Here is a 10,175-nt window from a genome sequence, read left to right on the forward strand (position 1 = left end):
GATTCTGAGAAGGAGAAACCTGTGGACGATGACGAGACCTGAATTTCTACCCTTTTGGATGATTAAGGGGGAGACAATTTAGGAATCTATCTATCTATCTAAAATAAGACTTGTGTGCTTAAACTGATTAAGTACTTTATGGCCCTATGTTTTATTTGTTTGGTTTTTTAAAGACTAAGTTGTTAAGTTGGTTTGAATTTGGTTGGATATCAGGTGGTTTATCCTGATTGAATTTGTTTAAGGTTGTTTTTGGATAATTGTTGGATACCAGGTGGTTTATCCTGGTTTAGGATTTTATTTAAATTATCTATGCAAGTGCTTTATTTGTTATCTGGTTGCATGATTGTTATATCTATTATATCTTGTTCTATATACTTAATTGATATATGTGTTAAAGTTTAATGATATTAGATTGCTGTATTCAGGGGGAGTTTAATTACTTTTCCTAAATATGGTGTAATCATCAAAAAGGGGGAGATTGATACTCTCAAGGTTTTGATGATCACACTGCCAGCAAGCTAATAACATAAAACTGATGATTGTTAGCGAGCTATCAAAGTTATATATGAATGTGCTAACAGCTTGATGAGTTTCAGTATTGTGTTCACTGTCAGCAAGCTTACAGGTTATCATTCAGGCTTATCAGCGAGCTTACAGCGTGAACAGAATATCAAATGGATAAGGATCAAAGTCGAAAAGCAAGGAGATTTATTAGGAATCGATTTGTAAGGACTTTAATATTTATATATGACTTATATAAATATTAGAGCTCAGTTTTTAAATCAGTATTTCAAACAAAAACGATTTCCTAACTTGTAGGAGTGGTTATCTCTAGTTCGATCTTATCTATAACAACTCCTATCCTATTTCAATTTATGGATTTTATATAAACGTTTTACTGAGTTTTGTTTACAACGCTCCTACGCTTTTTACTCAGTAATCTTCACAAGTTTAAACGTTCAAATTGAGAACAAATTATACATGAGTTCGGTTGGAACAAGAACGTTGGAATTTGTTAGCAAATTGACCGTTGGACTTTGTGTATATATACTTGAGTGTGGTTTCCGTTTTTGGTAGAACAACAAGAACACACTTCAAGCTTCTGAAATACAACACACTTACATTGCAAAATCTTTACTTGAGCTCTAGTACTTATATTTGATTATATATCTATATTGAGTTCATAGTTTCAGTTGTATTACACTCATACATTGTATTGTTCAAAGTGTAAAGGTTTGTTGCTGTGTATCGAGCTTGTGAAACAAGGGAACAAGGGGACTAGTTAGCTAGAAGAGTATACTTGGGAAGTATAGGTCTTGGAGAGCTTTTGGTTCGTGGTTCAGGGGTTTCAGCAAGCTGATAACAGGAACAAGGGATAAAGGGAGTTATATTATTGAATCATTGTAATTGTTAACATTATTGATTAATAATATAATCTCTTACCAGTTGGTAGGGGACCAGGACGTAGACCATTAGGGTTAGGGGTCGAACCTGGCTAAAATTCTCTGTGTTGCTAGCTTACTGATTATATCTGTTTTGCATTGCATCTGCATTGTTAGCTAGCTGACTGTTTACTCTGAAATTAACAGCAAGCTGTCTGTGACAGTATAAATATTCGGTAACATTAAAAATCGGTCATATTAGCCATAACACCTATTCACCCCCCCTCTAGGTGTGTAATTTCACTTCTTTATGTGTAATGTGATTTTTTCATGCATGATTCTCAGGATAAAATGGGCTTTAATCCACTGTTCACCATACTTAAGGATAACAAACTTACCGGACCTAACTATATTGAATGGAAACGTAATTTGGACATTGTGTTGACTGCTAAGGAGTACAAGTTTTGCACTTATGAACCCAAGCCTGAGCAGCCCGCTGCTGATGCTCCTGATGAGGAGAAAGAGTATTATAAGCGGTGGACAAAGGCTGATGAGATGTCGCGATGTTACATTCTGGCAGCAATGTCGGGTGTTTTGCAGCATCAACATCAGGCTATGGCCACTGCTTCGGATATGCTCTTTAATCTCAAGGAACTTTTTGGAGATCAGAATAGGGCTGCTAGGCAAGTAGCCATGAAGGCTTTAATGAACACTCAGATGGCTGAAGGTACACCTGTAAGGGATCATGTTCTCAAGATGATGTCACATCTGAATGAGATAGAGATCCTTGGTGCTGAGCTTGACGGGGAAACCCAGATTGACATTGTCCTTATGAGCTTGCCCAAGAGTTTTGAGCAGTTCCGCTTGAATTACAACATGAACAAGAGGCAGTATAGTCTTGCGGAACTGCTGACAGAACTTCAGGCAGCTGAAGGATTATTTCGCCAGAGTGTTCAAGTGAATGTGGCTGAGAAAGGTTCTTCCTCTAAGCCGAAAGGCAATAGAAGAAGAAAAAGGCTCAGACACAGCAAGCTGTGAAGGCAGTGGGGGTTCAAGGTGGTGTGAAAAAGCCTAAGGGGAAGTGCTACCGGTGCAAGCAGTCGGGTCACTGGAAAAAGGATTGTCCTCTTCCTAAGAAGACAAACAATACTGGTATCTCTCTTTCTCTAGTTACAGAAACATTTATAGCGGCTATATCTACAAGCACTTGGTGTGTAAATACTGGAGCCACTGATCATGTTTGTAACTCTATGCAGGGGTTCCAGCAATTCAGAATGCTTAGAGATGGTGAGATCTACATGTTCATGGGAGATGCTACGAAAGTAGCAGTAGTTGCAGTAGGAGTTATTCATTTATCTTTTGGTTCTGATAGGATTTTGGTTTTGAACAATTGTCTTTATGTACCTTCTTTTAGAAGGAATTTTATTTCGGTTTCTAAACTTGCTATGGATGGTTATAATGTTTGTTTGGATCGTAATGTTTCTATTATGATGAATAAACGGATTATATGTTCTGGTACATTGCAAGACAATTTGTATATAATTAATCCTAGTCAACCCGCACTGCAACTACAACATAGGGTATTGAACAACACATCTTCTACCTCTAATAAAAGAAAGGAACCTTCTAGTTTGACCCAAACATATCTTTGGCACTTGAGATTAGGTCATATTAACTTGAGGAGGATTCAAAGACTGGTAGTAGACGGGCCTTTAGGCTCATTGGCAGTGGAGCCATTTCCAGTTTGTGAATCCTGCTTAGAAGGTAAAATGACCAATAGGCCTTTTAAAGCAAAGGGGAATAGAGCCAAAGAAGTGTTAGGATTGGTTCACTCTGATTTATGTGGACCTATGAATATCCAAGCAAGAGGTGGTTATGAGTATTTCGTCACTTTTATTGACGATTATTCTAGATATGGATACGTTTATTTGTTGCACCGTAAGTCTGAGTGCTTTGAGAAATTCAAAGAGTACAAAGCTAAAACGGAGAAACGACATAATAAAAGTATCAAGTCACTACGATCTGATCGTGGTGGCGAATACTTGCTTGGGGAATTCAGGGAATATTTATCAGAGAATGGGATAGAATCCCAGTTGACTGCACCAGACACACCCCAGCAGAACGGTGTAGCAGAGAGAAGGAACCGGACTCTTTTAGAGAGTGTTAGATCGATGATGAGTTATTCGGATTTACCCAAGTCCTTTTGGGGACATGCCTTAGAGACAGCAGCTTATCTTCTGAACTTATTACCTTCTAAGTCGGTTCCTAAAACCCCTTTAGAATTATGGACCGGGGACAAACCGAGTCTGAGACACATTCGGATATTGGGTTGTCCAGCACATGTGCTGAACAAGAACGCGACTAAGCTAGAATCTCGTACAGAAGTAAAGCTGTTTGTAGGCTACCCCATGGGAACAAAAGGTTATTTATTTTATAGTCCTAAGGATTGGGATGTCACTGTTAGCACCAATGCAAGATTGTTAGAGGAAGACTATATAATGAATCACAAACCCAAGAGTAGTATCGTTTTAGAGGAACTAGTGGGAGGGACGAATAATGAACCTGTAGTACAAGTAGAACAACCACAACAGACTGTGCAACCGGTCACTAATACCGCACCAGTTCCTCGTCGTAGTGGGAGGGTTGTTCGACAGCCCGACAGATTCATGTTTTTGGGAGAGTCTTCGGACTTGGTCTCTGGTGAACATGATGATGATCCCCGGACATACGAAGAGGCAATACAGGACAAAGATGCAAGACTTTGGCAAAAGGCAATGGATTCTGAGATGGAATCAATGTATTCTAATCAGGTCTGGGAGCTCGTGGAACCACCCAAAGGTGTAAAACCTATTGGATGTAAGTGGGTCTACAAGAAAAAGAGGGGATCAGACAAAAAGGTGAAAGCATGGAAAGCAAGACCTGTTGCGAAAGGGTACACTCAGAAAGAAGGTATCGATTATGAGGAAACCTTTTCGCCAGTAGTCATGCTTAAGTCAATCCGTATTCTTTTATCTATAGCAGCTCATCTTGATTATGAGATTTGGCAAATGGATGTCAAGACAGCTTTCCTTAATGGAAATCTTGAGGAAACCATCTATATGCAGCAACCAGAGGGATTCATTAAAGAAGGCCAAGAGCATCTTGTTTGTAAGCTGAAGAGGTCCATTTATGGACTTAAACAAGCTTCTAGGTATTGGAACATTCGCTTTGATCAGGCAGTCCAGTCGTATGGATTTGATCAATGTCCAAGCGAAGCATGCGTGTATAAGAGATGTGAGGGAAATGCAGTGGTTTTGCTAGTGCTTTATGTTGATGACATTTTACTCATTGGAAACAATGTCAAGATGTTGTGTTCAATAAAGGCATGGCTGTTCAAACAATTTGAAATGAAGGACTTAGGTGAAGCAGCATACATCCTTGGGATCAAACTTATAAGGGATCGCAAGAAAAGGATGTTGGCTTTATCTCAGGAGCCCTACATAGATGAAGTATTAGCTCGTTTTAACATGCAGGACTCCAAGAAGGGTAATTTACCCTTCAGACATGGAGTTACTCTATCAAAGAGGCAGTGTCCTTCGACACCTAAGGAGATAGAGAACATGAAGGCAGTTCCTTATGCTTCGGCATGTGGGAGCCTAATGTATGCAATGTTATGTACGAGGCCTGATATCTGCTTTGCCGTGGGCATGGTTAGCAGATACCAGTCAAACCCAGGACAGGAACATTGGAGTGCTGTAAAAGCAATACTCAAGTACCTGCGAAGGACTAAGGAGTATATGCTAGTTTACAAGTCCTCTGATTTATTGCCTCTGGGATATACCGATTCGGATTTCCAGACAGATAAGGATAAGAGAAAGTCCACCTCGGGATGTGTTTTTACTTTGGGAGGTGGAGCCGTAATATGGAGAAGTGTGAAGCAGAAATGCATCGCGGACTCAACCATGGAAGCCGAATATGTGGTAGCCTCGGAGGCAGCCAAAGAGGCTATATGGTTCCGAAACTTCCTGCTGGATTTGGATGTGGTTCCTAATCTGCCACAGCAAATCACGATTTATTGTGATAACACTGGTGCTGTGGCGAATACCAAGGAACCACGGGCCCATAAGGCAGCGAAACACATAGAGCGTAAGTATCACCTCATACGACAGTTCGTTAAGCGAGGAGATATCATTGTGGCTGACATAGCATCAAAGGATAACCGGGCAGATCCTTTCACGAAGAGCTTACCAGCTAAGGCTTTTCAGGAGCACGTGGAAGCGATAGGAGTCAGATACTTTGTCACGTAGTTATATATAGTTGGTAGTGGATTGCTTGTAATAGACACTGATATACTTAAAGAATATCTTGAGTATAAGTGGGAGATTGTTAGGGTTATACTGAAATATTCATTTGAAGTATATAACAATTATTTGAGAACTAAGATTCTTTAATTCTTATATACTTATATACTTTGTGTATATTGAACGGGATCAAAATAGTAGAATAATTGTTTCTTTAATTCTGACAATAAAGAACTAAGATTCTATGATGTTATTAATGCTTAAGTTCTTAATCCGGATATAGTGATTGACACTTGTATTTAATGCACATGCCTTGACTCATAAATTAAGTAATTTATTTTAAATTACGAATTTATGTATTGGGCAATGACATTATATACAGAGTGGGATATTGACTATAAAAGGAAACCGTGTCCGAAAAATATATTCGGGTGATGATGTCCTCTTGAAAGCTCATAAAGATAATTATGCTTTAGTCCTGCAGGCAGATTTGTTCTTGCATAATTATAAGGTTGAGTGGATGATCAAGGATAAAAGATATTGATTAAATTAATTGTCAGAAATTAATTTAATTAATGGACATGCGATATCTTAAACATGGGGAATTTATAAGCAATTAATATGGGAACCGAAATAAATAATTAATTTACGAATTAGGAAAGGTAGTGCAAATATTAGTTCTTTAGTGGATAGAATTAATATTTAATGACATTGGGCCTGGCCCGGAATGTCATTGGAAGGCCTGACCTAATGGTCCATGATCCCTACTGTAGCCTATATATATTCTCGTTCTCCTAAAGCTGAAACATACACCAAAACGAATTGATCCTAGAGTTTGAGAGAGGCAGACGTTTTTCTCAAGGAGACAGCTAGGGTTTTGGTTTTCGGAGCTTTAAGGAGAGGCACACCTTGGGAGATCGAAGGCCACACTTCGTCCAAGGAGAATCAAGGAATACAGTAGAAGATGTGGATTTGAATCGCTTGCGCCGTAGCGATTAAGGTTAATATTCTGTTCGAACTTTTAATTAGTATCATAAAACGCAGGACCAAGGTCCGATTGTTCCTACACTCGAAGGAGTACCTGATAATTTTTATTCTTTTTTTTTCTTTCTCTTTTTTTTTAGAAAGGCATATTCATCCCTTAACTCCCCCAAACTTAAGATTTACCAACTCTAAGTTCAAAAAGGGAATAATCCAAACTCTACGCCCGACTCAACGCAAGGACTCAACTCTCAAGAAATAAGTTAGTCTAAATCTTATCTCTAGATCATAAGTGTAATTACAATTTCTACACAAGCAGCTTCCAAGTAACAAGGCATCACATATGATCGAAACTACTAGCCAAGAAATTATGCACATAAAATCATCATAGGAAATCAACTTGGAACACAACTTCAAGATTCATGCACATGCAACTATATGAAACTACTAACACATACTAAACACTAAAAAAAACACGTACTAATATGCACTATATGAGATAATATGCTAAACTAAATGCATCATGCAACCTATATGAACACACACTACTACTAATCCTTAGATTACGACCCCCAAACTTAATATATTCAATGTCCTCATTGAAGGTGATAATAGAATGTACCTAGCAGTCGGGAGGATCACCCTCCTCGGGTAGAGGATCAGGTGGTGAATAAACCATGCCATTTCCAAACACTGGCCAATCAACCTCAACAACAATGGCTCGAAAAGCACTCCCAAGAGCCTGAGTCAAATCCTTTTCAAAACGACGGTGAATGTCATGCATGTCATCTATGCGCCGCGACAACCTTCTAAACTGCACATCACTTAAGAGATCCGGTGGTAGTTTGAGTTCGAGTTTGGGAGCTTCTTCAATAGATGGTTTAAGATGCTCCTGAAAATTTTTAAGCTCTGCTACTCCTTCATCTTCGAAATCAGAATCCCCTGTTAAGACTCTCTCTAAGGTACTTGGCCTTAGCTTTTGCCCCATCTCAGAATTTTCAACAGCTTTTGGTAACTCCACCTTAAAGCATTCTTCTTCGTCGGTTGGAAATTTCATTGCGTTGAACACCTTAAAAGTTACACTCTGATCTTGAACTCTCATTGTAAGCTCTCCTTTTTGCACATCGATCAAAGTTTGGCCTCTAGCTAAGAACGGCCTTCCAAAGATAATGGGAATATTCTTATAATCCTCGAAGTCTAGAATGACAAAGTCAGCAGAGAAGATGAGCTTATCCACCTTAACGAAGACGTCTTCCACTATACCTCTCGGGTATGTGATGGACCGATCAGCCAGTTGTAAGTACATGTTTGTAGGTTTCGGCTCCGGCAGACCAAGTTTCTTGAAGACAGACAACGACATCAGATTGATGCTTTCTCCCAAGTCACACAAGCACTTGTCGAAGGACAATTGCCCAATAGTACACGGGATTGTGAAACTTCCCGGATCTTTCAGCTTTGGAGGCAATTTCTGCTACAACACCGCACTGCACTCCTCGGTCAAAGCTACAGTCTCCAATTCCTCAAGTTTGAGTTTCCGAGAAAGAATACCTTTCATGAACTTCGCATAGCTCGGCATCTGTTCTAGAGCTTCCGCAAAAGGTATATTGATTTGTAACTTCTTGAAAACCTCTAGAAATTTTGAGAATTGTTTGTCGAGCTTCTGCTTCTGAAGTCTCTTCGGAAAACGGGGAGGTGGATATACTGGTTTGACCCCATTATCACTTTAGGACTAGACTTCGCAGCTGATTCCTTGCTTGCCTCCTCATTGATTTCTTTCTTGTCAGCGTCAACAACAGTTTTTCCACTATGAGACTTAGATGAGAGCATGGGTGTTTCAACCTGTTGATCGCTCTCTTCCTTGTTTTGCTCTGTTGTTGATTCTTTTTCCTTCGTAACCTTTCCGGACCTCAAGGTGACAGCCTGTACCTGTTCCTTCACCTTTTTCTTATCTGGATTGGCCTCGGTATCATTAGAAAGAGTTCCTTGTAGTCTGTTTATCAACGCGTTAGCAATTGTCCAATCTGGTTCTCCAAAGTCTTGATTGACACCACTTGGCTTTTAATCATTAGTTTCATCTCTTCCCATTCAGATCTTTCGTTGGAAGACTGTCCAGCCACCCCATGATTTTGTTGCTGGAATCCAGGGTGATTGAATTGCTGCTTCGGTGCAATTTGTTGTTGAAAACCAGAAGGGTTGAAAGGTCTAGATCATTGCTGTTAAAACTGTTGCTGCGGTTGTGGCATGAAGTTCCGATTATTGCTCTAGCTGAAATTCGGATGATTCCGATTATTGGGATGATAAGTCATAGGAGCTGGCTGCTGAGACCTCTGGAAGTTGCTCACAAACTGAGCGGATCCACTACATATAGCACAGTGATCAGAAGAATGTGCACTCGCACAAAGCTCGCAACCAGTAGGTGGTGGCTGAACTCCCAAATTTGCCAAAGAATCCACCTTCATAGTAAGAGCCTTAAGCTGAGCAGCTATGGCTGAAGTAGCATCAACATCTAGAATTCCCGCTGCTTTGCCCTGATGAAGACGCTGAGTAGGATTCTGATATTCATTCGCAGCCATCATCTCGATCAAGTCATAAGCCTCATCATAGCTCTTAGCCCATAGAGCTCCACCTGATGCTACATCGAGCATTGGCCTCGATTGAGGTCCCAAGCCATTATAGAATCAATTAATCACCATCCAATCAGGTATGCCATGATGTGGGCACTTTCGAAGCATCTCCTTGTAGCGTTCCCACGCTTCACATAAACTTTCACCAGATTGCTGAGAAAATTGAGTGATAGCATTCCTGATTGCTGCTATTTTGGCCAGAGGGAAGAACTTAGTAAGAAATTTCTAAGCCCGATCCTCCCATGTCGTAATAGATCCTGTAGGAAGAGAATGCAACCATCCCTTAGCTTTATCCCTCAGAGAAAATGGGAACAGCCTCAATTTGATGGCATCTTCAGTAACACCATTGAACTTGAAAGTGTCGCAGATCTCAATGAAGTCCCGAATATGCATATTAGGATCCTATGTTGGAGAACCCCCAAACTGCACTGAGTTCTGTACAATCTGAATAGTGCTCGGTTTGATCTCAAAAGTGGTGGCCTGAATTTCTGGCCTGACAATGCTCGACTGAATATCATTGATTTTAGGCTCATAGAAAGCCTTAAGAGCCTTAGTATCATTCGCAACTGGTGGTTGATCACCCATTGTAGTACTCACTATCGTTTCTGCTTTTTCCAATGCTTCTTTATGAGCCTGAGAACGTGTTTACATACACGTCACTCAAGTACTTGAAACACACACAAACGAAATAAAAGTTAGAAAAGAATCCAAGTCAGTGAACTTTAACGACCACTGATGACAAGCACATAAACTAAAATATAACACCGAGTCCCCGACAGCAGCGCCAAAAACTTGTTCGCACAAAATCACGCAAGTGTACGTGGTCACAAGTAGTATAGAAATTCAATTCAGTTCGTTCCCACAGAGACCGGTGTATTCAGAAATATGCACTTATGCAACAATGTATA

The 10,175-nt window shown here is 40.0% G+C and overlaps 1 non-coding gene across 1 annotated transcript; it reads left to right on the forward strand.

The window, feature by feature from the left end:
* Positions 1-9,346: 9,346 nt before the first annotated feature.
* On the forward strand, positions 9,347-9,453 carry LOC135149863 (small nucleolar RNA R71). Its single transcript, XR_010288068.1, has one exon. It is a non-coding gene; the product is annotated as a small nucleolar RNA R71 (small nucleolar RNA).
* The last annotated feature ends 722 nt before the right edge of the window (positions 9,454-10,175 follow it).

The sequence above is a fragment of the Daucus carota genome, chromosome 9 (assembly GCF_001625215.2).
Source record: "Daucus carota subsp. sativus chromosome 9, DH1 v3.0, whole genome shotgun sequence".
Classification (NCBI taxonomy): Eukaryota; Viridiplantae; Streptophyta; class Magnoliopsida; order Apiales; family Apiaceae; genus Daucus; species Daucus carota.